Source organism: Podarcis tiliguerta (genome assembly GCF_965153285.1).
Source record: "Podarcis tiliguerta genome assembly, chromosome: 4".
NCBI classification, from domain to species: domain Eukaryota; kingdom Metazoa; phylum Chordata; class Lepidosauria; order Squamata; family Lacertidae; genus Podarcis; species Podarcis tiliguerta.
In genome coordinates, this window is record NC_139537.1 from 59,911,718 (window position 1) to 59,935,252 (window position 23,535).

General features: G+C 42.2%; 1 protein-coding gene across 3 annotated transcripts in view; it reads right to left on the reverse strand.

Annotated features, from left to right (window-relative positions):
- IL1RAPL1 (interleukin 1 receptor accessory protein like 1) overlaps positions 1 to 10,743 on the reverse strand; it is a 635,157-nt gene extending 624,414 nt beyond the window's left edge. The window contains exon 1 of one of the 3 annotated variants that reach the window (XM_083439335.1): positions 9,694 to 10,743. The gene's annotated coding sequence lies outside the window, so the exon portion shown is untranslated. The remainder of the gene's footprint in view (positions 1 to 9,693) is intronic. The other 2 variants (XM_083439332.1, XM_083439330.1) reach the window with 2 other exon arrangements.
- Between the last annotated feature and the right edge of the window lie 12,792 nt (positions 10,744 to 23,535).

A 23,535-nucleotide genomic window follows, 5' to 3' on the forward strand; every position in this document is an offset into this window, starting at 1 on the left:
TGTATGCTGTAAGGAGGCTGTATCTACAACTTTATGTAACTGAAACTGAATTATACTGTCAGTAAAGCAACTCTTGAGAGTCCCATGGACTGCAAAAAGATCAAACCTATCCATTCTGAAGGAAATCAACCCTGTGTGCTCACTGGAAGGACAGATTCTGAAGCTGAGGCTCCAATAGTTTGGATACCTCATGAGAAGAGAAGACTCTCTGGAAAAAACTCTGATGTTGGGTAAGATTGAGGGCACAAGGAGAAGGGGACGTCAGAGGACAAGATGGTTGGACAATGTTATAGAAGCGACCAACATGAATTTGACAAAACTCTGAGAGGCAGTGGAATACAGGAGTGCCTGGCGTGCTCTGGTCCATGGGGTCACGAAGAGTCGGACACAACTAATCGACTAAACAAGAACAAAAAAAGCAACTGACTTTTCCTAGAACTGTTTGGTGTTTCACCGATCTTTTTGCACGCTCCACTGGTCTTAGGATGGGCACTCTGCACATGCCCCAACAGAGTTTGCCATATGACTGGGTGATGCCAAGGAGCTTCTAGGCTCATAGACAATAAAGTGGCTTTCACAAACTAAAAACACAAAAGCATAAATAATATAATCTTTTAGACTTGTTTGCACATTACAACTATATATGTCATATTTTCAAGCTGATATTTTTGAAGCACATCTTATTTTTGACCTTTTCCAAAATGGCATCATTAGCTGATAACTCTCTTTACTTACTCTGGACCATCAATTATCCAAAGAAGTATGGTTAAGAAACTGAAAAAGCAGGAGAAACATTGCTGGCATAGATATGTGGCCAATAGCCTGTTGTTGCCAAGCCCTATCCTAACTCATTTGGAATATATGCATGGAAAGCTTTTAGTGTCTTCAAAAATTCAAGCAAATGCTTTTGAATTTAAGAAAAGGAATATGTGCCACGGAAATCCACTGCAAAACTGCACAGTTAATAACTATTCAGAATCACACAGCTAGCGCTGTCACACATAGAAATAAGAAATAGTAACTAGGTTTTTCTTACAGACTTTCATAGTCAACAATTAAAGCTGTGGATAGTAAATTGATCAAATTTGCAGAAGACATCAAGCTGGGTAGTGCTGCATATTCCATACAACGTAGTAACATTCAAAGTTCCTGCTGCAATTTTAAATTATGTAAGAACCAGGACATTCAGGTTATACAAGATAAGAAAGAATAAAAGAATAATAATGTTGTGCCCAAAATTTCACCTACCTCAGTCAGTAGAGCATGAGACTCTTAATATCAGGGTTGTGGGTTTGAGCCCCATGTTGTGTGAAACATTCCTGCATTTCAGAGAGCTGGACTAGATGACCTTTGTGGTCCCTTCCAACTCTATAACTCTACTGAACTGTTCCCCATCAATTTATGAAAAAAGAACGTGCATTCAAAAACTATCAATGGGGAGAGAAAATTTCAGTGAAATTCTCATGGTTTCCGTTGTACTGCTACTTTTAGTTTGCAATTGTCCTCTCATTCTACAAATCAGTGGTCTGCCTTCTGCAGCTTTCCATTATGCCCATCTTTCCTGAAGATGTTGCTCATCTTTCCTGAAATCCCTATAATGTCCTCTGCTGGGAAGGCTACCTACAGTATACCTAACAGCTGTCCTTAAAACAAACAAAAACAAACAAACAAACAAACAAACAAACAAACACTTGATGACTTATACAAAGCTCATTTTGGTTTGGCTTTGTTTCAGTAAACAAAAGGACTTTCCTTAAAAACAAACCAGCAACCTCACTAATCCTAGTTGCCCAGTATCCAACCTTCATTTACAACTCAGGGGATGTAACCTATCATATGTGGCTTTTTCAGATTCTGAAGCACAGGCAGCTGGGGAGGCTGCAAAGTGAGAGAGTCATGTTTAATAGAGAGGAAAAAAATGCCCATGCCATCCACAGCCACCTAGCAATGATAGCATAAACTCAACCCCACACCCACCAAAACTTTAAAGTGCTTCCCAAAAGAGACAGAAAAATGGAAACCTCTTTTACAGTGGAAGAAAACCTTTGAGAAGTTGGAGGGTAAGTACACAGGTAAAGTAAAGGTAAAGGGACCCCTGACCGTTAAGTCCAGTCGTGACCTACTCTGGGGTTGCAGTGTTCATCTCGCTTTATTGGCTGAGGGAGCCGGCATACAGCTTCCGGGTCATGTGGCCAGCATAACTAAGCTGCTTCTGGCGAACCAGAAGCTAGGTGGGCAGGAGCAGGGACCGAGCAACAGGTGCACACCCCGTTGTGGGGATTCAAACCACTGACCTTCTGATCGGCAAGTCCTAGGCTCTGTGGTTTAACCCACAGCGCCACCCACGTCCAAGGTAGATGAGTCTAAAAAGTGATGGTGGCTCCTTTACCAGAAGTAATGTTCACCCTTGGGCTACCTGACACTCAAGTGTCACATTGGTTTCCGGATGTGAACTATATTGGCATTATTTTCAGCTCTCCTATCCCACTACTACTCCAACTGTGAACTACAATGCAATGCTCCAGTGTGTTTGTAAAATAAGCCATTTTCAGTTTAACTCGCAGATGATTCTCTGCCAAGAAATGCAAAAGAGTACTGGACTTCATAACAGTAAAACAGTACTGGCATTATCTAGTCTTCTGCATTCACACTTTTGGCTCTACAGACTGGGTAAGGTTCAAAGAAGAACAATGAAAATAGCAATTTACTTGAAATTCCACATAGTATTTTTTACAATATAAAGATATATAAAGGAACTGAACTGGGTCTCTGGGAAAAAGAAGATGGAAGGAAAATGTACAGGAATAAACCAGATGGAAGGAAAATGTACAGGAATGAACCCAGGCTTGTTCCCAACTTAGTAATGAGAGTAGAAAGTGAAAGTAATAGGAAGACATGTTAAAAACTAGGAAGTCCAAACAACTCACAGTATATTCCTAAGTGGGGTTGTGGAATAGCTAAGTGGGGAATCTAGTCTTGCTGACTTGTGACAATCAGACTTGAAGATGAAAGCTGGTTCTTTCTTTTTCACAATGCCAGCTGCAGGCTGATGTAGCTGACTGGAGGTAAGATTGGACCCCTTAATGATCTTCAGGGTTTGGGATGCAGTGCCCCACCCCAGAAATGCCCCATTTCTGCTTACTATCACAAGCAGGAGAATGGCCAGTTGTAGCTTTCCACATTCCTGGGGACATCTGGGGCCTCAGCTACTGCACGGCCTACCACCATCGGGGTTCCCCTACCATGGTGGAGAACCAGTGTACACCATGTTAATCTTTATAGTCATCAGCATTGCGTGGGGCAGAGTTAGAATTGCACTCTCAGTAACCCAAATGGCATTGAATAGTTTTGTTTTTTTTCACATGCAGACTAACATTACCACAAGTAACTGTTTTGGGCCTTGATTTATACAAATGTATTGCAGTGTCATCTATGTTTTTAAGGCTCATTTTAAATATGCCACATTTACAATAAATCAATCATTATATCTTCATCTACAACCCCTGTTCTCTTGTGTGTTAACTTTTGCAATACTCCCATTTACTGACTCATTTATTACTATTTTTCTATCTAGAAAAAAAAAAAGTTGGTTAGTTTGTTACTGATTCCCTCCCCCACATCTTCTTTGGAAAGAGCTTTTATCTTAGGGACCTATTACAATCCATCTCAATACATTACCAGAGTGGATGAGTCATTCCTAGAAGTTTCTGTAGTCTGTAGGCTGAAAACTTTGAAATTTCTAATTACATATTTCCCCATAGCAAATTAGACTGAGCTACGCACATTAGATTTTAATAGACCAAGTACTTATTGGTTCAAATGATAGGAGGTGTCAGCTATCCAAAGTAAGGACGATTTTCTATTTTTTAAGAAGCCATAAAAACATGGAAAACAAGTTGTGTCCTCATGAGAGATTGTGATCCAAGTTGTCATGAGAGATGGTTGCTTCCTAGCGCTCACTGAGGGTACGGTATGTCCTTATAGTAACCTTGAGCAAATATTTCAGTCCGTACCTGTCCCTCAGAGATTGGGCAGTTGCACTGTCTCAACCTGCCTGCCTCAACCATTATACAGACTTCAGCAGGTAACAAAGGAAGCTGAGCCATACCAGGTCAGACCATAGTAGACTGTACTAAGTAAGCAGCAAGTCTTCTGGTCTTAAGCAAAGATCTTCCACAGAAACTGGTAATAATAATAATAATAATAATAATAATAATAATAATAATAATAATTTATTATTTGTACCCCGCCCATCTAGCTGGGTTTCCCCAGCCACTCTGGGCTGCTTCCACAGAGACCAAAGATACACTAAAATGTCACACATTAAAAACTTCCCTGAACAGGGCTGCCTTAAGATGTCTTCTGAATGTCAGGTAGTTGTTTATTGCTTTGACATCTGATGGGAGGGCGTTCCACAGGGCGGGCGCCACTACCGAGAAGGCCCTCTGCCTGGTTCCCTGTAGCTTTGCTTCTCGCAATGAGGGAACCACCAGAAGGCTCTCGGCGCTGGACTTCAGCGTCCGGGCAGAATGATGGGGGTGGAGACGCTCCTTCAGATATGCTGGACCAAGGCCGTTTAGGGCTTTAAAGGTCAACACCAACACTTTGATCTTTCTTTGTTTGTTAAACTAGCTATACCAGGGTTTGAACCCTGGATATTTTGCATGTGGTATTTCACTCAACTATCATTGCTCCCCAAAGCACAGAAGCTTTGCAAGTATGTTTGGCCTATACAGTACTATAATAGTTCAAAATGAATGAATAAAAGGAAAGCCTTTTTTTTTTTTTGCAGGTTTTGCCATGCTTCCAATTTAACACAGTTGTGCCACACTAAGAACTGTGAAGCTACCATTTAATTGAACGAATAGTAGGGGATATTTTAAGTCTTAACTATTCAAACAGCTGGCACATGTATGGACTGTACAAATGCATGTGTGCGTGCGCGCACACATATATAACTCAATGGAACCAATGTTTTTCACAATACGACAGTCACAGTATTGCTAGCTTCCCATTGATAAGGAATGTCTGAGTACACGAAACGGTCTAAGGAATACATATGCCTTTATGATCACTCCCTTTTATTTCAGTGGAAGGAGATAGTAAACACAAGAGAAGGCATCTGCAGATCACCCCTGCCTAGTCAACTGGGTAGTAAAACTGTTATGGGTGGGGTACTAGACCTTTCCCACCAGCTGTAGATCATAGGCTAATAGTGCGTGTGTTCAGCTCATGCAACAATATGCACGTGCTACAAATGGAAGCATGTGCCACAACACTGACCAGCCTTGTTTTGTAGTTGCATTGTAGTCAACTGGCAATAGGACAATGAAGCAGAACAAAAGCATCCAGTGTCTAAAACTGTATGCAACAGTATGAGTAGATATCTTTCATGGAAGAGAAAAAGTTGCATTCCTTGACTGCCCAGGCACAAAGACTATTCATTTAGTAGCTGCTACGAGTGAAATGTCATATGTGGAAGCAATATTCATCTTTTCCCTAAACACTGTTTATAAAAAGCATATCAAATCAATAAAAGCATTCATTATAACTTCATACCTCCTGTGGCCTCTCTCTAATCTATATTTATTTACACTGCAGAAGTCAAATGCACACATAATTGAATTGGTGAATTAGAGTGCCTCCTCCTTCCTTCTCCTCCTCTCTCCCTTGCTTCAGACTCCCATTGAAAGACATACAGAGAGAGAGAGAGAGAGTATACCCATATAAATATAACTAACCCAACAAACTGCAATTTTTGTTTCAGGGTCTTCAGTGTAAATGTTTCATTCCATATCCCCTATGCATGATGGATGGTCACAAGATAGAGGCTTACAAATGAAAATGCTGACACAATCTTATCTAGAGCTGTTCAAATGGTGCTGCTGCTATAATTGCACTTTATAACTTAAGCAACACTTGATAAGTTGCTACTTTTTAATCATATTAATCAGGACTTGGATGTTTCAATTGCCATAAATTATAAAAGAGAGGAGTCTACTCTGTAGAAATGGGAGGTTGGCCAAGCACTAAAAATTATATCGGTTATAAAATATAAAAATAGATGAATACACTTTACTGCAAACAAAGCAGATCAAAATACAGAAAAGTACTTTGGTAATTAGCTATGTTTTATTTCAACAGCAGAACACAGAGTTAAGTAATTTCACGTTATACTCAAGATGCACATTACCCCAGTATCTACCAACAGATTATTCCATGCAAGTTTAATCAGAAATTTGCCTGAGGAATTTTATTCAAATCAATTGGCTGTGATTTACTATCACCCATAGATCAAGTCTGCTAAACAACAGGGAAACAAATTCTTAATCTTTCTTATCAAAAAGGAGTCACTGCAATTTTCTTTATGCCCTTGTTTTTAGAATCAGAGTTTCTATCTATCACTGCAGAAACCTGAAGGCCTAATTCTTTTTCAGGCTGACATTGATGACAAAATTAGTATTGACTTTACCGGCCCTTGAATTGTATCCTGGGAAGGCAAGGTTAAATAATATTTCTTTTTGTAAAGTTGAGAAGCAGTTTCCTGCATATCAGAAGGATATCCTATACACATCTTACACCAGCTGTTTGTACAACATTGTACATTATGCAAAATATACATTAAAGATCATGAAAGCAAGGGTCAAATTGAATGTCAGTACAATTCAGTGCACAGCTGGTGCGCCTAAATTATGGAAATCAATGAGTTAATAGGCCAATGGAAATCAATGAGTTAATATCCTTGCAAATATTCTTATGATTTATGAATATATTCTTAATTATAAAGCCTTCCTTGTCTCACACCCTCCAATACTGCTTCCTTGAATAATTGCTCTCACAAAATACTTGGTTTGTTACAGGTCCTCTAGAGGATTGTTGCTCTGATGTAAGCAGCACAGAAAACCCTATAAGTAATTAAAGAATGAGAGTGTACACAGTGAATGGGAAGGGGGAAAGAGAGAAGTGTCAGAGAGAATATCCAGCGTTAGGAACATTTCTGAAAATTACAAGAGAGATCCTAATGCAAGGGAGTTGCCATAGTGCTATTCTGACCCCTGAAGGATGGAAACAGGAGTTAATTTCCTATCTGTATTTTCCAATCACTTAATATATTCCATGAATGCCAAGCCCTACCCTGCATTAGTGCAATCTATTAGTGTCTGCCTCTCACTGCCCCCCCCCCTCGAGAGAGAAGACACAAAATGATGAACCAGTTTAAAATAGAGATGTGTAAAGTGGGTTGCTGGAAGACCAAGGTCCCCATCTGTTAATAAGCTGTGTGTACCTTTTGCAAAGTTCTTGAGAACTGGCTATGCCTTCTGCTTGACTAAGAAGAGGTGGTTGATGCATCTCAAACACTGCAGATCCCGTTTTCTCACTTCTCTCTAACCTATCTATTCTACACTGTTCCCCCCACTTTTTTTGACACATTGAACCTACATGGTGCAAGAACATGGCTTATGTCTTGGTTAGATAATTTATTTCACAGATTCCTAAATGGAGGAAGAAGGTTCTATACAGTTCTGTGTGTGCTTTCCATGGTTCTCTTCTGGGGAGAAATTCTATTTGGCCAACGTCAGTTCTATTTGGATGACAGTAGTAGTTGTGCTGGTAACTTTTACTCATTGAAAGGTAGTCCCTTTTGTAAAGGATATATCAGAACAATGCCAGGCTGCCCTCATTTAAACACATGGAATCATCCACCTTTGATCTTGCCTTGAGTTTTATGTAATCACACTTCTCTGTGCTCACAATTACCTCGCCACCATCCTGCCTTTCAAAGGTGACAGCTGTCAGTCATGCCGAGGCAGAACTCTTGGTTTTATTTTGAAACTGAAAAGGGAGGCTAGGAGAATGCTGGACCAGCAGATACCTCCCCTTAATTCGCCAAGCTGCTGCTTACAGTTTTCAAAGTTAATAACCAGCTAAAGCTTCATGGCACATTTTCTGCCACTAAGACAAGTGATGACCTAACACCTTCAACAATCAGAGGGAGTGTAACATTAGACACGTTTTGGAAATCGAAAGAGAAGCTTCTGTTGCTGTGTTCCCATTCTCTAAAGGAGCTTTCACCTGGGTGTGGCTGCCCTTCCATTCAACTCCCCCCCCCCCATTTAATTTACAACTCATTCCTCTTTAACCTTTTCAAGGAGAACTTCTGCAACAGTGAAGGGGTTTTAAAAAATAAATAATAATAATGCGTCCCTCGGAACAGGTGTGGCTGAGTTAATCACGGTGATTCTCTGATGCTACTGTCCCGGAGAGAACTGTGCTGAGGAAGCCTGGAGGGGGGGGGGGGGAATCTCAGCTCTCAGCTCTTCCACAATAGCAAAAAATGACTCTCTTTCTCCATTCCGTCGACGGTAGCCATCCAAAGTTAACTCAAGTGATTGATACACTGTATGATTATGTTATTAGATGCAATCAAGTTACATAATCATCGATTATGCACAGCTACATCTATCTTCCTCCATATCCAGCTGCAACCTCCCCTCCCATCCATAATGCATGAACCATCATCAGCTGCACATGGGAGTCTATATTCCAGCACACACTATAGAACTTTAGCATTGCAGTGCATTGCATTGTACCACGTCATCACTATTGATTCCCACAGTCACTCCCCCCCTCCCCCTGATCCAAATGCATTTTGCAGAGAAAGGTTTAACAGTGGGCATCGCTCGGTGTGGAGGGAATTCCAGTTTATTTCATCTCCACTCCACAGTTAAGTGCCCTGTGCCCATCTTGCCCCCAGCCAGCTGCAGGTAAGGCTGTGGCGAGATCCGATCTCTCCTTTCCCAGATCGCCAGCGCCTTTGCACGTGGCTGGGTCTTAAGGTGTCAAGAAGACATCAAGTTACCGGGCGAAAAAGGAAAACGCCTCTCCCAAAAGCAGGTGGGGTGGGGGGGACAAAAGCCACCGAGGACAACCTGAAACAATTTGAGCATCCTGGTTAGCTCCCGCTACCCTTCAGGTTAGCTCCCGACGCCCCCGATGCCATATCCACGAGCAAACACATGAACCCTCCAGAACTAAAGCCTCACCGTGCCAAAATAAATCCAGATTGGCGCTTTAAAGTTCAGCAACTTGAACCAAAATAATAAAAATATAAAATAAATGAAGGCTCTCTGTCTCCGTTGCAGCTCCAAGCGAATGCTGCACAGAGTTGGGGGGAAATATATAAATAAATCAATGGCCTCATCTTTGAACCGAGAGATGGGAGCCCATTTCATGTTAAATAGGTTCCATCACCGGGGGCTCCTGTGACTGCTGTAGATCCCTTTGAGCCAGAAAAGGGGGAAACCGGGGGGGGGGGGGTGGAGTGGGAGCAAGGAGGAAGCCTGTTTGCTCAGACTGCATTCAGGCCGATCTCCCACATCAAGGAGGCATGGTTGGGGGGGGGGGGAGGGAGAGAGAGAGACCTTGCTCGGGCTTTGATTTATCGCAAAATGCACTCTCAGAAATACCTACTGCAGTTGTTCCTCTGAACTGCCAATAACGACGAGATCTTTTCCCCCTCCCCCTATAGATATATATATAAATCCCCCCACCCCCCTCATCAGTGTAATGCAGCAATCGGGAAAAGTAGTCTTTTCAGTTGCAAGCTACCAAGTTTAGCAACGCCTCCGAGGGGCTTTTATTTTTATATAGCTTTCTATGCATATATACGAAGAGGAAGAAAAATGAGCTTACCCACCACAGTCTTGCAAAATAGTCGTCTCCTTGTATCAGTCAGTAAGGTAATTGCTGGTCATCACAATGCGTAGTCAAGGAATCCACGATTAAAAAAAACCAACAACAACAGGAAAAAACCCAGAAAAACCCAAAACTCCTCCGGGTTCTTTTCCCTTTTCGCTGCTAGCAATTAAGACGAGGGAGAAGATGCCCATTCACGAGTGCCAAGTTCACCATCCAAGCAGATAATTCCATATAGAGCTCAAGATCCGTGGCCAGATTCGCCTCCTGCGAGTTCTCAAAGTGGCCAGGTTGCTCGCGCGGATGGTACAATCCAGGTGGGAAGCAGAAATTAAAATTAGAAGACGGGAAGAAGAGCGAGAGGGAGAAGGAGAAGGAGGTGGCTCAGAAGGGGGGAAAGCCAGAGGGAGAGATGGATAACCCCAGAAGTCCGCGAGCTCTTGGACAAGCAAAGGAGTCCTGGCTTGTGAGCATGGAGCCTTCTCAAAGCCCCTCGATGCACCTGGAGAAATCCCAACGCCACCATGCAGTCCCCGGGAAGCAGGAATCCGAGGGAGATTTCACAAGTATCCTACAATCACCGATCCGACGGGGTTTTCCTGGTACTGTACCGCTATGTGGAAAGCACACACGGCTCCTGCTGTTGGAGAGGAAGTCTCCTGGGTCCTAAAACTCTCAAATCGGCACAGAGGGGATTTTTTTTCTTCCCCTTAAAAAATATATTGGAAGGAAAGGAGGGAGAGGGTGGGGGCAGGGAAATCCCACAGTTGTCGGTTTGCCCTGAATGATGCTAATCTTCTGTGCAAATGACAAGTGCACCAACCCCAAGGAGCAGGTCGTGATGAATTAAAGGCAATCCAGCCCAAATATCCTAAGGAAGAGAAAGGGAGGGAGGGAGGGACGAAGGCAGAGAGGGAGCGTGTGTGTGTGTGTGAGCGAGAGAGAGAGAGAGAAAGAGAGAGAGAAACTGCAATGCATAAACGATTCCAGTGTTTCTACAAGATCGGCTCATTTGATTGAATGCATTCTCTGCTTTGCTGCAAGTCATAAAGAAGGTACTGTTACTGCCACCCAATGGATACTTTAGTACTAGCCAATCCACAGTCAACTGCCTCTCTGCAAAGCATTAGAGAGGAGACTGATTTGAAGGGGGGGGGGCAGGCGGCGGGCGGGTGAGGGACAGGAGAGAAAGAAGTCATTTCTGCCTACTACCGGTGCCAAGGACACACATTATCACCCACAGCTCCTCTGCCCACTTTTCCATGGGGCTTGGGAGGCTGGAGATCCAGCACAAGCTAAACCAAAAAGCTTGTATACCAAGTCCTACACTGATCGGTGGTTGTGTTCTCTCCTCTCCCTCCATGAAATTTCCCAAGTGAAGGGTTGTTTTAAAAGCGATGATGCATTATCTATTCTTGGTTGGATATGTGCGTGTGTGTGTGTGTCTATAAAGCAAACTGTGGGCCTTGCTGTTGCCATGGGATCTTCTTTGTACAAACTCTCCGAACTGTGTGGGAACAGTGCTGGTTGTGGGGTTTTTTTGATGTAATTTTTTTTTAAAAAAACTCTTTTTATAAACTCTCTTTCTCTCTACCACCCCTTTAAAAATGCTGAAAATAGGTAAGAAGAATCTTGCTGCATTGTTGCCAATTAAGACTAACAGGAGCTGCAAGGTGTATCTAATTAGGAATTTTAATTACTTCACCAAAAACAGAAAGGTTCAGTTGCAGATGTCTGGAGCATCAAACAACTGCTCTGCGAAATTTTACACTTAGTTTTTTTTCATCCGCCTCCTTTATTCCTCACCCCCCTAAATCTAGATATAGATAGAGAAGGCAGTGAGGCCTTCTACATGAGTAAATGTGTGTGGGAGGTGGGGAAGAGAGGGAAGCCGGAAGGCGAACTCTTGCAAGCCTGGGGGTGGGAGGGATCATAAAAATCAATGGGACTTCTGAGTAAACATAGGCTCAAGCTATAAGAATGCCTAGGTGATTCATATTACGCTACATTGGTAATATTCTGTAAAAGGACTAGACTTGCCTCCATTTTGGTAGCAGGGCTCCTGTATCTAACAGGCAGAAATTCAACAGGTGAAGCTCTTCTTGATATATGGAGGCTCCAATGGAGAAAGCACCTGTTAAATGGCTGCCATGACACGGTATGTAGCAGCTGCATTAAGGCAAGCTTTTCTCATTATTGCAATGGTAAGAAAAGCTCTACCAATTGACTGTTCAGGTGGCATGCAGCATTTGATGTACCAGCCCTGCCTTATGCGAGCGTGTAAATACGCAACAGACCAATGAGGATACACAGATTGCACTACTGCTACTACACTATGAGCTCCCAGAGCAAAATTTTATTGACAGGCTGTAACTTAGTGGCATAGCATATATGCTTTGCAAAAAGAATCAGAGCTATAGTTAGGAACGTTTAGACTCTGAACATTATGATCTTATGGCCCCTTCCTTTAGATGTTAGTGTGTACTGTGGCATAGTGGTTAGAATGTCGGACCAGGGTTCAAATCCCTAGCCAATGGCGACCTCGGGCCTGTAACTGCTTCAAAGGGTTGTTGCGGGGGATTAACATCAACCAATGGAGGAGGAGGAGAACCCACTTATGCCATCTTAAAGCTGCTTGAAGAAAAATTGGGGTATAACTGCAATAAATGATATTGCTTCACTTATTTCAAAGAGCAGCTCCACTTATTTCAAAGAGCAGCCAGCGCTGTTCTTTGTGGAGCCCTCCATAACTGGAAGCCCCAAATAGAAATGTAAGAGAACGGAGTAGGAGATAAAAGAATTGCCAGTATCTGTAACAGAACCACCTTCTTCCTGGATATTAGTTATAGAATTAGAACCATGGTGAAACCATGAAATCAATGGGCTTCAGTTAACTGGCTCTAATGGGTCTACTCTGAGGAAGAATAATGGTGGCTATTATCCCATAATTATTAATTATCATGCTTAACTTTCTAATAAACTTGGTTCCCCATCTACTGCAGCATCTGAGAGGAATTTTCATTTAAGCAACTATGGGAGTGGTTGGGCAGGGAGGCCAACAGTAGGTGGAGCCACAACCAATAACATGTGGGGCCAACTATTTCTAGTCTTGCTCCCATCCTTTTCTATGATGAGTTTCACAAAGACAACACTGGTGCTGACAAGGGGTAAGCTGGCAGGCAGTGCCTTTCCCTGGATTGGTTGTAAATGAGAAGGCAGGCATTTGGGGGCTGGCTGAAGGCAAACTGAGCATGGTGGGACAGTGTCCATTTCATTCCAACAGACTCCGCCACTGTATGGGACCAAAATGCATGTATAACAGTTCTATCTATCTATCTATCATCTATCTATCTATCTATCTATCTATCTATCTATCTATCTATCTATCATCTATCATCTATCATCTATCATCTATCATCATCTATCTATCTATCTATCTATCTATACAATTGGCCACTACAGATGGAATAACTCAAAACTTAAATACTATGCACTTTGACTTAGGGGGCAGGAGAGGAGGGGGAGGTGCTTCAGGCAGCAAAATTTCCTGTTACTACCATCTATTTCAGGATGCGGGTGGCGTTGTGGGTTAAACCACAAAGCCTAGGGCTTGTCGATCAGAAGGTTGGCAGTTAGAATCCCCACGATGGGGTGAGCTCCTGTTGCTCGGTCCCAGCTCCTGCCAACCTAGCAGTTTGAAAGCACGTCAAAGTGCAAGTAGATAAATAGGTAACGTTCCGGCGGGAAGGTAAATGGCATTTCTGTGCACTGCTCTGGTTTGCCAGAAGCGGCTTAGTCATGCTGGCCACATGACCCAGAAGCTGTACGCCAGCTCCCTCAGCCAATAAAGTGAGATGAGTGCTGCAACCCCAGAGTCATCCGTGACTGGACCTAATGGGCAGGGGTCCCTTTACCTTTACCATCTGTTCCGTACTGCAGCTGATGAATGTCAATCAAATCACCCCAAAATTATGGTTCTACATTTCAGCCCCCTTTCCTATATTTCTGCCCCCTTTGAAGATTCATTGCTCTGAAGCTTTGACAGAATCAGTTTGATTCTGTCCCCTTTAAAAACGTTGCTGTGTTTGATACTAAAATAATATGTAATGTAATGTCATTTTCTTTGATGTGTGTGTAAGTTATATGGCAACAAAACGCTTGATCTTAGGCCTTCTGTTCAAGACGGTTCTATCTTTTTTGATTGGGCTTTCAATTAAGGATGAGTGGGATCCCCCCAGATCCACTTAGTTATTGTTCCACCATTCTGTTATGCTTTGGGTTGTGCTCTGATTATCTTCTGGCGAAATAGAATAAAATGTTGATGAAATGTGTGTCTGTGTCACCCTACTTTTCCAGAAGAAGTAGAAAAATCCTGTACAAAGATCAGTGTCCCATCAAGTATTTGTTGTTGTGAACATATTAGAAAGGATATTAGGTATTTACAGAAAAACAAATGCAAAATGTCCTCCAGTATTCTTCCCCTTTCTCCATTTTACCCTAAAGTAAGGACATTTTCTTTACATAATATTATATGTCAAAAACCCACTCCTTCCCATAAACTCCCTACATCCTACAAACTGACCAACTCCCCCCCCCCCACACACACACCAGGGTTTTCCCAGGAAAGAAAGAAAAAATGCTATTCCTTTGAAAGCACACAAATGACTAAAGGGAAATCCCAATCGAACTACAGAATCCAGCATTGTCAGTGTTGCTCTGGTAAAAAAAAAAAAAAAAAATCAAATAATTTGGAATAAAAAATGCATTTGGCAGTAGACAATTTACAAAGAACTTGTTTTTCATAAATCTACATTAAAAAAAACAACCAAAAATGATAATGATCGTATAATAAAAAAGAAATTTAAGTGATACATGATGAACGCACTCTACTGGATTCCCTGGATTCCCCATTTTGTAATATGTTTGATCTTGGATATCAACATTTGAGGCTTTTTAGTTTAGAGAAAAGGCATGATAAAGGAGCATAAAACTGTAAATGGCATAGAGAAAATGCAAAGCAATATGTTTTCCCCTGTCTTTCATAATACTAGAACTCAAGGCCACCTAATGAAGTGCTGTGTTGGAAGATTCAGCACAGAAACAAAAAAACACACTGCATGACGAAACTATGGCATTTGCTCCCACAAGAGGCAGGGATAGCCACCAACGTGGTTGCCTTTAAAAGATGATTAGACAAATTCATGGAGGTGTGACAAATTTGTTTTGTTCATAGGGGAGATCTAAGCCTGATTTCTATGTAGCAAACACTGAGTCTCAGTTAGGCTTTTCACCTCAGTTCCCTCTGCAACAGCTGCCATGCTAAGGGGGCATTAGTCCCCCTCCATATCAGCACACAGGAAATTTAGGATTTAAAGATGGGTCTTAAGCACATAAGTTGAGCAAATATATTTCTTTCACTTAGTAGCACTTAATTAAGCATTGCAGAAGAAGAGATAAGCAGGGTTGGAAACATTATTAAATGCAAGCTAGCATTGCAAATCTAACATGTTGATGCATTGTTGAGAAACCCTAATTAAATAATAATTATCTGAATCAGCAAGGCTATCTAAAACACAAGCAAAAGGTGATATGGGAGTCTACGGGAGTGCAAAACGGCCCATCTCCAAGTTAGAGGATTTGCCCTTTAGCAGGTTCCCCAAAGAAAGCAAAAGTATAGGATGTGAACTGGAGGCAGAGGGTCAAAAGGCTCCATTTCAGTTCCAGAGCTGTCCTTGGTGCTGAGGCAGCTGTACTGCCTTGCCTCTTGGGCTCCTTTGTGGAAGCAGCACAGGAAATGCAACCCAATGCCATAAGAGAGCCAAATGGACAATATGGAGTCCTGGTGCTGGAAATAACATCAGGAACAAAATCTTATCCTGCGACTACTGCAGAACAAATAGATCAACACAATGGAAGGAACCTTTGACTATTACATTGTCACCCAGCATTTTAATCTACAGGTCAACACCACAGATAGGTTTTGGATGTGGTCCAGCAGAACCGCTATTAGGAAAGCAATTTGAAACACCTAATTTCAAACCTTGGTAAAGAATCTCACTCCTAAATGGCCGTGCCTCTTTGGAGTGCCAGGCTAAAAGAAATTATGAGTGTTTGTATAACCAGAACAGTTTAGTATAAAAACTAACAAGCTAAGAGCCAGGAGGCAGAGTTTATGTCCCCCTCAATGAAGAAAAGATATAGTAGACTCTAACACCTACATGGGTAGTTATGAAACAACAACGACAATTTATTACTTGTACCCTGCCCCAGCCACTGTGGGCAGCTTCCAACAAGTACAAAAAAATACGTGATACATCAGACATTAAAAACTACAAGATAGAGAGCTACCTCCAGATGTCTACTGAAGGTTATATAATTGTTTATGTCTTTGATTTGAAGGCATTCCACAGGGCAGGCACCACTACTGAGAAGGCCCTCTCTAGTTCATCCACTTCATTTTCTGTTGAGACTGAACAAGAAATATTTAAGAGATACAAGAGGCACCTTTTTCCTGTTCCTGATCTTAAAGTATGTTGTGGGCTAGCCATTAAATGAATAAATAAGCAAACAAATAGTTTAGCATTGTAAGAGTGCCTTTTCCACCTCCTGTTCTTATTGAGTCCTGCTTTTTTCCTCACAAAGTGCAATCCTATACATATCTAATCAAAATAAAATTTCCACTCAATCCAATGGGACTTGCTCCCCTGTAAGGGAGCATAGGATTGCAGCCTCATACTCTGCCCCTCACTCGAGTCAAATGGTTTTGGAAGGAGCTGGTACAGATGAAGGTGGGCAAGGAGGTTATGTTCTTACTGGAGCTCTGCAGTTTAACAGAGGTAGAGCAGAAATGACATGTTTGTTTCAAAAGGACTAGAGGACAGAATTTATATCCACCAAATCTCTTTTCAAATGCAGTTCGCTACCATTCCCTTGCCCATAGCTGGGCTTCTGGCCTTGAAGTCTGGCCTGGTGAAAATCATTTATATCCAGAAGTTTATGTGTGAGGTGTGGAAAATGTTAAGAACCTGAGTGGGAAACTCCACTTCTCCTTCACAAGTTAGACTTCTGCCCACAAACACATTAGCTTCAAAGCAGATTCTTTTAATAGAAGATGCCTGCTGACATTTTAAAGCAGTAACCCCCAAACTATTTCACCCAGTGAATCCTAATTTCCTTCATTTGGTATCTGTCAGACTCGTTTTACTTTAGTTTTCGATTCCCATTTCAGAATCTATTTGGATGCTTGATTACATCAAGAACATAATGGTAAGCTAGTAAGAATAATTCCCCTTTGGTCAATATCAGCAATTAAAGACTAATTCTACATGAGTTTTCACAGTTTGAACTCAAGTTGCCCAGTTGAGTGTTATAACAAGCCCACATTGTCTTTTCAACAAGCATGTCTTGATTCTTCACTTTGCCTTTGCTCTACATTTCTAGATTTTGTCTGAGTGCCAGCACATAAAGGAAAGACGATTGAATTTGTATATTTGCTGTGCTTTTAATAAACTGATCATTTGACCTAATTTTTGGTGGGGGAGGTGTGTGCTTGAGGTCACAGTACTATACATTCTTACTTGGGAATAATGTCTAGGAATCATTTTGAGCAAACAAGCACATGTTATGCTATAAATTACCACCAAATCTCTCCTAAAATGGATAACCAAGGGAATTCAATGGAGTGTGAATAATGGCATGAATAAAATTTTCTGATGGAAATAAATGAATATATGAAAAAAATAAAATTGTTATTAATGAAAGTTTGTTTATTTACAAAAGGATTTCTATCCCACACAATTTATCCTGAAATGGGATCTTCAGGGCAGATGACAACTAACAATATCATGAAAAAGAGTTAATACAACAAAAGTCATGGTTATTCAAGTGGTATGAAAGCATTTTAAATATACAGTGTGGACACGACCGTAGTCTCACTGCTTTTTTCAGCAGCCAAGTAGAAATGGCAGAGTCCTGATAAACATAATCAACCAGTACCTCAACAATTTCATCCCTAGAGACAAGTTAAAGGACAGGGGGTTTCACGTGGCCTCCTTGACTGTTGTGTGAAGAAACATATGTACATATTATTATTATTTATTTATTATTTATTCAACTTATACACCACCCTATACCCAGAGGTCTCAGGGCAGTTCACAACAAGACCACAACATATAATATAAAATCAAACCAAAAGCAATACCGCCCCCCCCCCAAAGCCACATTCTAAAAGGGTGTTGGATGTCAATAAGATCAACCAAAGGCCTGGTTAAAAAGGAATGTTTTTGCCTGGTGCCTAAAGGTGTATAATGAAGGCGCCACATGAACTTCCCTGGGGAGAGCATTCCATAGACAGGGAGCCACTGCAGAGACGGTCTGTTCTCGCATTGCCACGCTCTGGAGCTCTCAAGAAGGAGGCACACGAAGGAGGGCCTTGAAGATGATCTCAGGATCCGGGCAGGTTCATATGGAAAGAGGCAGTCCTTGAGGTATTGCGGTCCTGAGCCATTTAAGGCTTTATAGCCTTGCTTTCTTCTGCAGTAGCCCCTGTTCTAAGCATTTGGCTCCCAATATGACCACATTATTTTCTGATACAAGAGTAACTCTGTCTACCTTGCTCCCAAGATTTCAGGGCACTTGGTTATTCTGTTGCAGAGCAGGTTTAAGCCCTATTGAAATGTCCAGCTTAAACAAGGCAAGGTGGAGATTTATTACTGACACTGGCGGAGGAAGAGGAGTGTGGGGGGCTGTTTCCCCACCTGCGCTGGGCGCCACGCCCTGTAGGCGGTGCACCATGCCCTCAGGACGTGCACCACACCCCCAGGACACACGCCACACCCCTGTGGGTGGCGCACCATGCCCCCAGAACACGTGACAGCCCCACCCCCATCTGCTCTCAGCCCCCCCGGTGCTGGAACAGGAAGCTCCGCCACTGATTACTGACCCATCGTGTCTGCACTGTGTCCCTGCCAATACACAGAGTTTCCAGAAACTCTGAAGAGGAGAGTCTCTGTAGGCCGTACCCATAATATGAAATAATATTCTGCCACTAAAGATATAATGGAAGGAATGAGAAACTCAGTGAGCACCTTTCCCCTTCCACTTAACAGGAGCTGCCCAGTCAGGGGTGAACCTGATACTGGTGCAAAATGAAGGAAGGACTGGGACAAAGCCCACACTTTCAATCTCTCCAGCTATGCCTTCCTGTAGTAACAGCTTCTAAATGAGAGAAGCTGGCTTTTCTTTGGGGGGTCATATCAGTCAGTTGGTGGTGGATGGCATCATAGACAAAAGTGGGTGGGGCAAGAGACAAAATTGGGCAGAGTTTGTAGGCTTGCCCCCCCCCCCCCCGAATAAGAAGAGGGGTGATCCATAGTATCTGAGGGGGCTGCATGAAATTGGGCCACATATTACCCACCATTGTTCTAAAAGGAGCCTATCCGTTTACTTCAAAAGCAGTGCCTATCTTGTACAACTTAATATGGGTAGCATAGCGCTTTTGCAAAAAGTGGCATCTTTCTGTGGAATTTATTGCACACAACAGTTGCAGTTAAAGCATTAAACATACTTGTAGGAATCAGCTCTTAACTTCCAACTGCAAGCAGATGTACATTTCTCCCATGGGTGTATGCTTCTTCCACCTCACACCTACCTGCCATGATATTTAAACCACCTCTAACACAACTGCCAAGTGAACTGGGCACATTAAACATTCTGTGGCAGTACCAGGTAGACTGATTATTCCCTCATTTACGATGAAATGTGCCCAGATGCCTGTGGAACAAAAGAACTGGTCCGACATAGACATCAATAGGGTTTGCACAAAAACAGTTCTTAAGTACTGTTGTGTGGGGTTCTGAATGTTTCCCCAGGCCTTTAAAGAAACATGAGAGACTTAGTGGGAGGGTATTGTCCTACAGCCACATAGCTTTTGAGCAACATACAGTTTAACAGAATAAACCAATTATGAGGCCTCATGCAGCTTAATAAGGATTCCAGCCATTCCCTGTCAGGAATCTATAAACATTTTGAAACAAACTTTTGTCAGTTTCATGTAGAAATTCAAATTATCCCAAATACATTTCCTGCCCCCCACCTTGTATGCTTCACGTTAATTATTCTCTTAGAAGAAATGTCTCTATGAAGAAACACTGCCGTTTTAGCATATCCAGTAGCAGCAAACATAATCCACACACCACACAGAGAGAACAAGCTTCAAACAATGAAGAATGAAGGTCAGCGGCTCTGGAGAGCTGACAGAACACTCCTGTAACTCTGGTCTACAGACCTGGAAGAAAAGTAGCTCCAATTTGGAGTGTAGAGCTTTCGCCTCACTTGATCCTAAAATGTTGTTTTCCCCCAAATGTCAGATTTCTTTCTTCCAGCAAGGGCGGGGGGGAGGGGAGACAACTGTGAAAGCACAAGCGCTTCTTGAACGAAGAGAGCTGGTTGGCAATGCAAAGGAGAAGGTTTTGTTTTGAGAGCGGTAGAGATAGATGAATCGGGACAAGGGGAGGAAGGGAAAAGGGATAATAAAAGCAGAGAAGAATGGAAGAGTCTGAAATGAAGGTAATGTGATCAGAATTTTGATGAAGAGGCACAGACAAGATGAAAGATCTCTCTCTCTTTCTCCCCCTCCCTCCCTCTCATTTTCAGTGGGTAAAATCTGCCCTGTTGAGACACACTTGTTCTTCTTTTACAACACAACACTGGACAAATGGGACTCATGATCAGCATTGACAGCATGGCGCTACTGACAGATCCAGGCCTGAGAGAAAGGCTAAGCAGCTGCTCCCTGATTCTACTACTATTTTCTCTTCACAGGGACATAAGATTTGCAGGCATCTGCATGCTATTTTTCACCCACACTTACTCTGTGATGGGGGCAGTGCATACATTTCATCAACGTAAAATCAAATATTAAATAACTTCAAGGCCTAGTTCAGGGATGGGTAAAGTAACAACCTCCCCTCTCCCCCCCCCCAAACTCCAACTTTGATCAGTGTCAATCAGAATGGCCAATGTTGGATTACAACCTACATCAGCCTTGAACATCTCCTGAGGGCCTCAGGTTCCCTGATTCCAGCCTAGTTGGAGACACATTGTTGTGACCATAAAGCATAATAAAGCCCAAAAAGTGGGCATGGGGAGTGATGACTGTTTTTGAAGAGTTCTACTTTGGTTTGGATTTTTTTTTTCAAGTTTTCTTCCATGCTGTTGTGAACCCTAGCCTCACCATATTGCATACTTTGAAGTAACAAGTTCTTAGCTAATGGTGACTGGGTTCAAGGAGTGAATAGATTCAGAGGCGGAGGTAGCTGCACTGACACTTGGAGTGGCGCACATACTGTGCACCCGGGGGCGGGGCTAGCCGCCCATGGCAAGCGTCCCAGGGGGTGCTATTGGTAAAACCTATTGGTGTTTCGCAACTTTCTGACTAGTCGCAGGACCTTAGCCAGACCTAGCAGAGTATACGCAGAATCCACGGAAGCAACTGGCAACTTGGTTGCAGACAGGATAGACGAAGCAGGAACCAGGAACTTGTAGTTAGGTGTTTATTATATACAGTAGACTATTTACAGGAACAGAACACGGATCTTTTGCTAGCTCTCTCATACATGACTCACAACTCCTACACTGACACACAGAACTCTGAACCTCTGAACTAACACATTCCAATTAGTAGGCCATTAATTATCATTCCCTTGAGAGAGCTTGACCAATCAGGGAGCGGCCTCCATGTCTCTGTTATCACCAGGCAGACTTACTCCTTCAGATTGCCTTCTGGCTGTCTGCCAAACAGTAATTGACTCTGTGTGGGTAGCCGCACGTACACAGTTTCCCAACAGGTGCTGCCCGCAGCAAGTGTCCCAGGGAGGGGGGTGCCGCCTGAAGTGAGCAGTGAGCGTCCTGGGGGTGCCACCTGCGGGGAGCGCAAGCTGCCCAGGGGGGAGGCACAGCAATGTCACCCTCTCAGGGATGACACCCGGGGTGGACCACATCCACTGCACTTCCTTCCTCTGCCAATGAATAGATTGTATATAAAACCCAAGGGATGTCATTCATCTGCTACCAAAGTAAAGGACTCTTACTCTAGTGACATTACCTGGACCACTGGATGTGCAGAAACATCCTTATAATGCAGTGGAAATAAGGCACCTGGTTCAAGGTGATCTTAAGGCATTTGTGATGGGAATAGACTTAACATGACCAGCTCCATATTTCTAAGACCAACCTTGCCTCTTTTCCCTACTAAGCTGTCTGCCAGTTAAAAACAAAAACTAACGGAAGAACAAATTGTGGTTATTGCAGAACTCTAAAATAGAGAATGAACACTGAGCAAAAAGTCAGGAAGGCCACATCTTATGGATTCTAATAGGAATCTATTTCAAGTATACCAAATGCTTTGCCCTGTCCAGTTGAATTAAAGGAAACTGCCTGAATATCAGGTCTCCATGCCATTTTATATACTGCACTTGGGCACATGGAGCTAGAATCAGAGCCTCTGATATTATAGCACATGCATATTAAGACCTATTAGAAATGCACCAAAGTTACTTATGAATGGATATATATATTGATAGGACCTGATTTATCATCTGTATTTTAATCTATTTATCAATTTTATCAATTAATGGAATATTTTAAAATAAACTTGCATGTTTTACAAGAACTTCAATGTAGGATTGGTTGTGAAAAGTGCAAGATAACTTACATTCTTTATTATAGAAAGCCTTTCATATTTTCTTTTTCATCGTGTATAGATGATAGATAGATAGATATAGATAGATGATAGATAGATAGATAATAGAGATAGATATAGATAGATGATAGATTAGATAGATAGATGATAGATAGATGATAGATGATAGATAGATGATAGATAGATAGATAGATGATAGATAGATAGATAGATGATAGATAGATAGATAGATAGATATAGATAGATGATAGATGATAGATGATAGATAGATAGATAGATGATAGATACATGATAGATATAGACACACAGCCTTAAACAAATAAAGCAGGTGTCTTTAACCTAAATATCGTTACTACAAATTTAAGGTTCCTGCCACCATTGGTCATGCCAATGCAAATTGCAAACCATTTAAAGGGGGTTATTAAAGAGAGATCCCCACCCCCATCCCCTGGTCATGCACAATCCTTGAATTTGAAGTTGTCCAGTGAAATGGAGTGGTAATAAGCAAAAATAAGCAGACTAAATAAAGTATTGTTATACTGTCACGACTGCATGCCTGGTCATATCCTTTGTCAGGCAAAGGAATACAATTTTAACAAATGATTGGGTAAAAGAATACAATATTAATAGGGGCATAAAACAGTTGTTGATTTCTCTGGAATGTTCCAAATGGGGGGAAAGGGCACCAGCAGTTCGGGGAATATGACATACATTCTTTGACCCCCACTAACTGACAGGAGGAGCTGATGAAGGTCTGTGAGTATGAGAGAAAATTATAACATTAACAAGTTTTGGGTCAATGAGGAAGAACTGCAGTACTGAGAGATAGAGGGATTGGCAGAGAGCTAGCTGAAATCTGGAAGGCATCTTGAGATGTTATAGTGCCCCTCTGAGGATCTGATGAGGAGCAGTAGATTTTCAGTTTATAGCAGGGGTAGGCAACCTAAGGCCTGGGGGCTGGATGTGGCCCAATCGCTTTCTCAATCCGGCCTGCGGATGTCCTGGAATCAGTGTGTTTTTACATGAGTAGAATGTGTGCTTTTATTTAAAATGCATCTCTCGGTTATTTGTGAAGCATAGGAATTTGTTCATTTCCCCCCTCAAAATATAGTCCGGTCCCCCACAAGGTCTGAGGGACA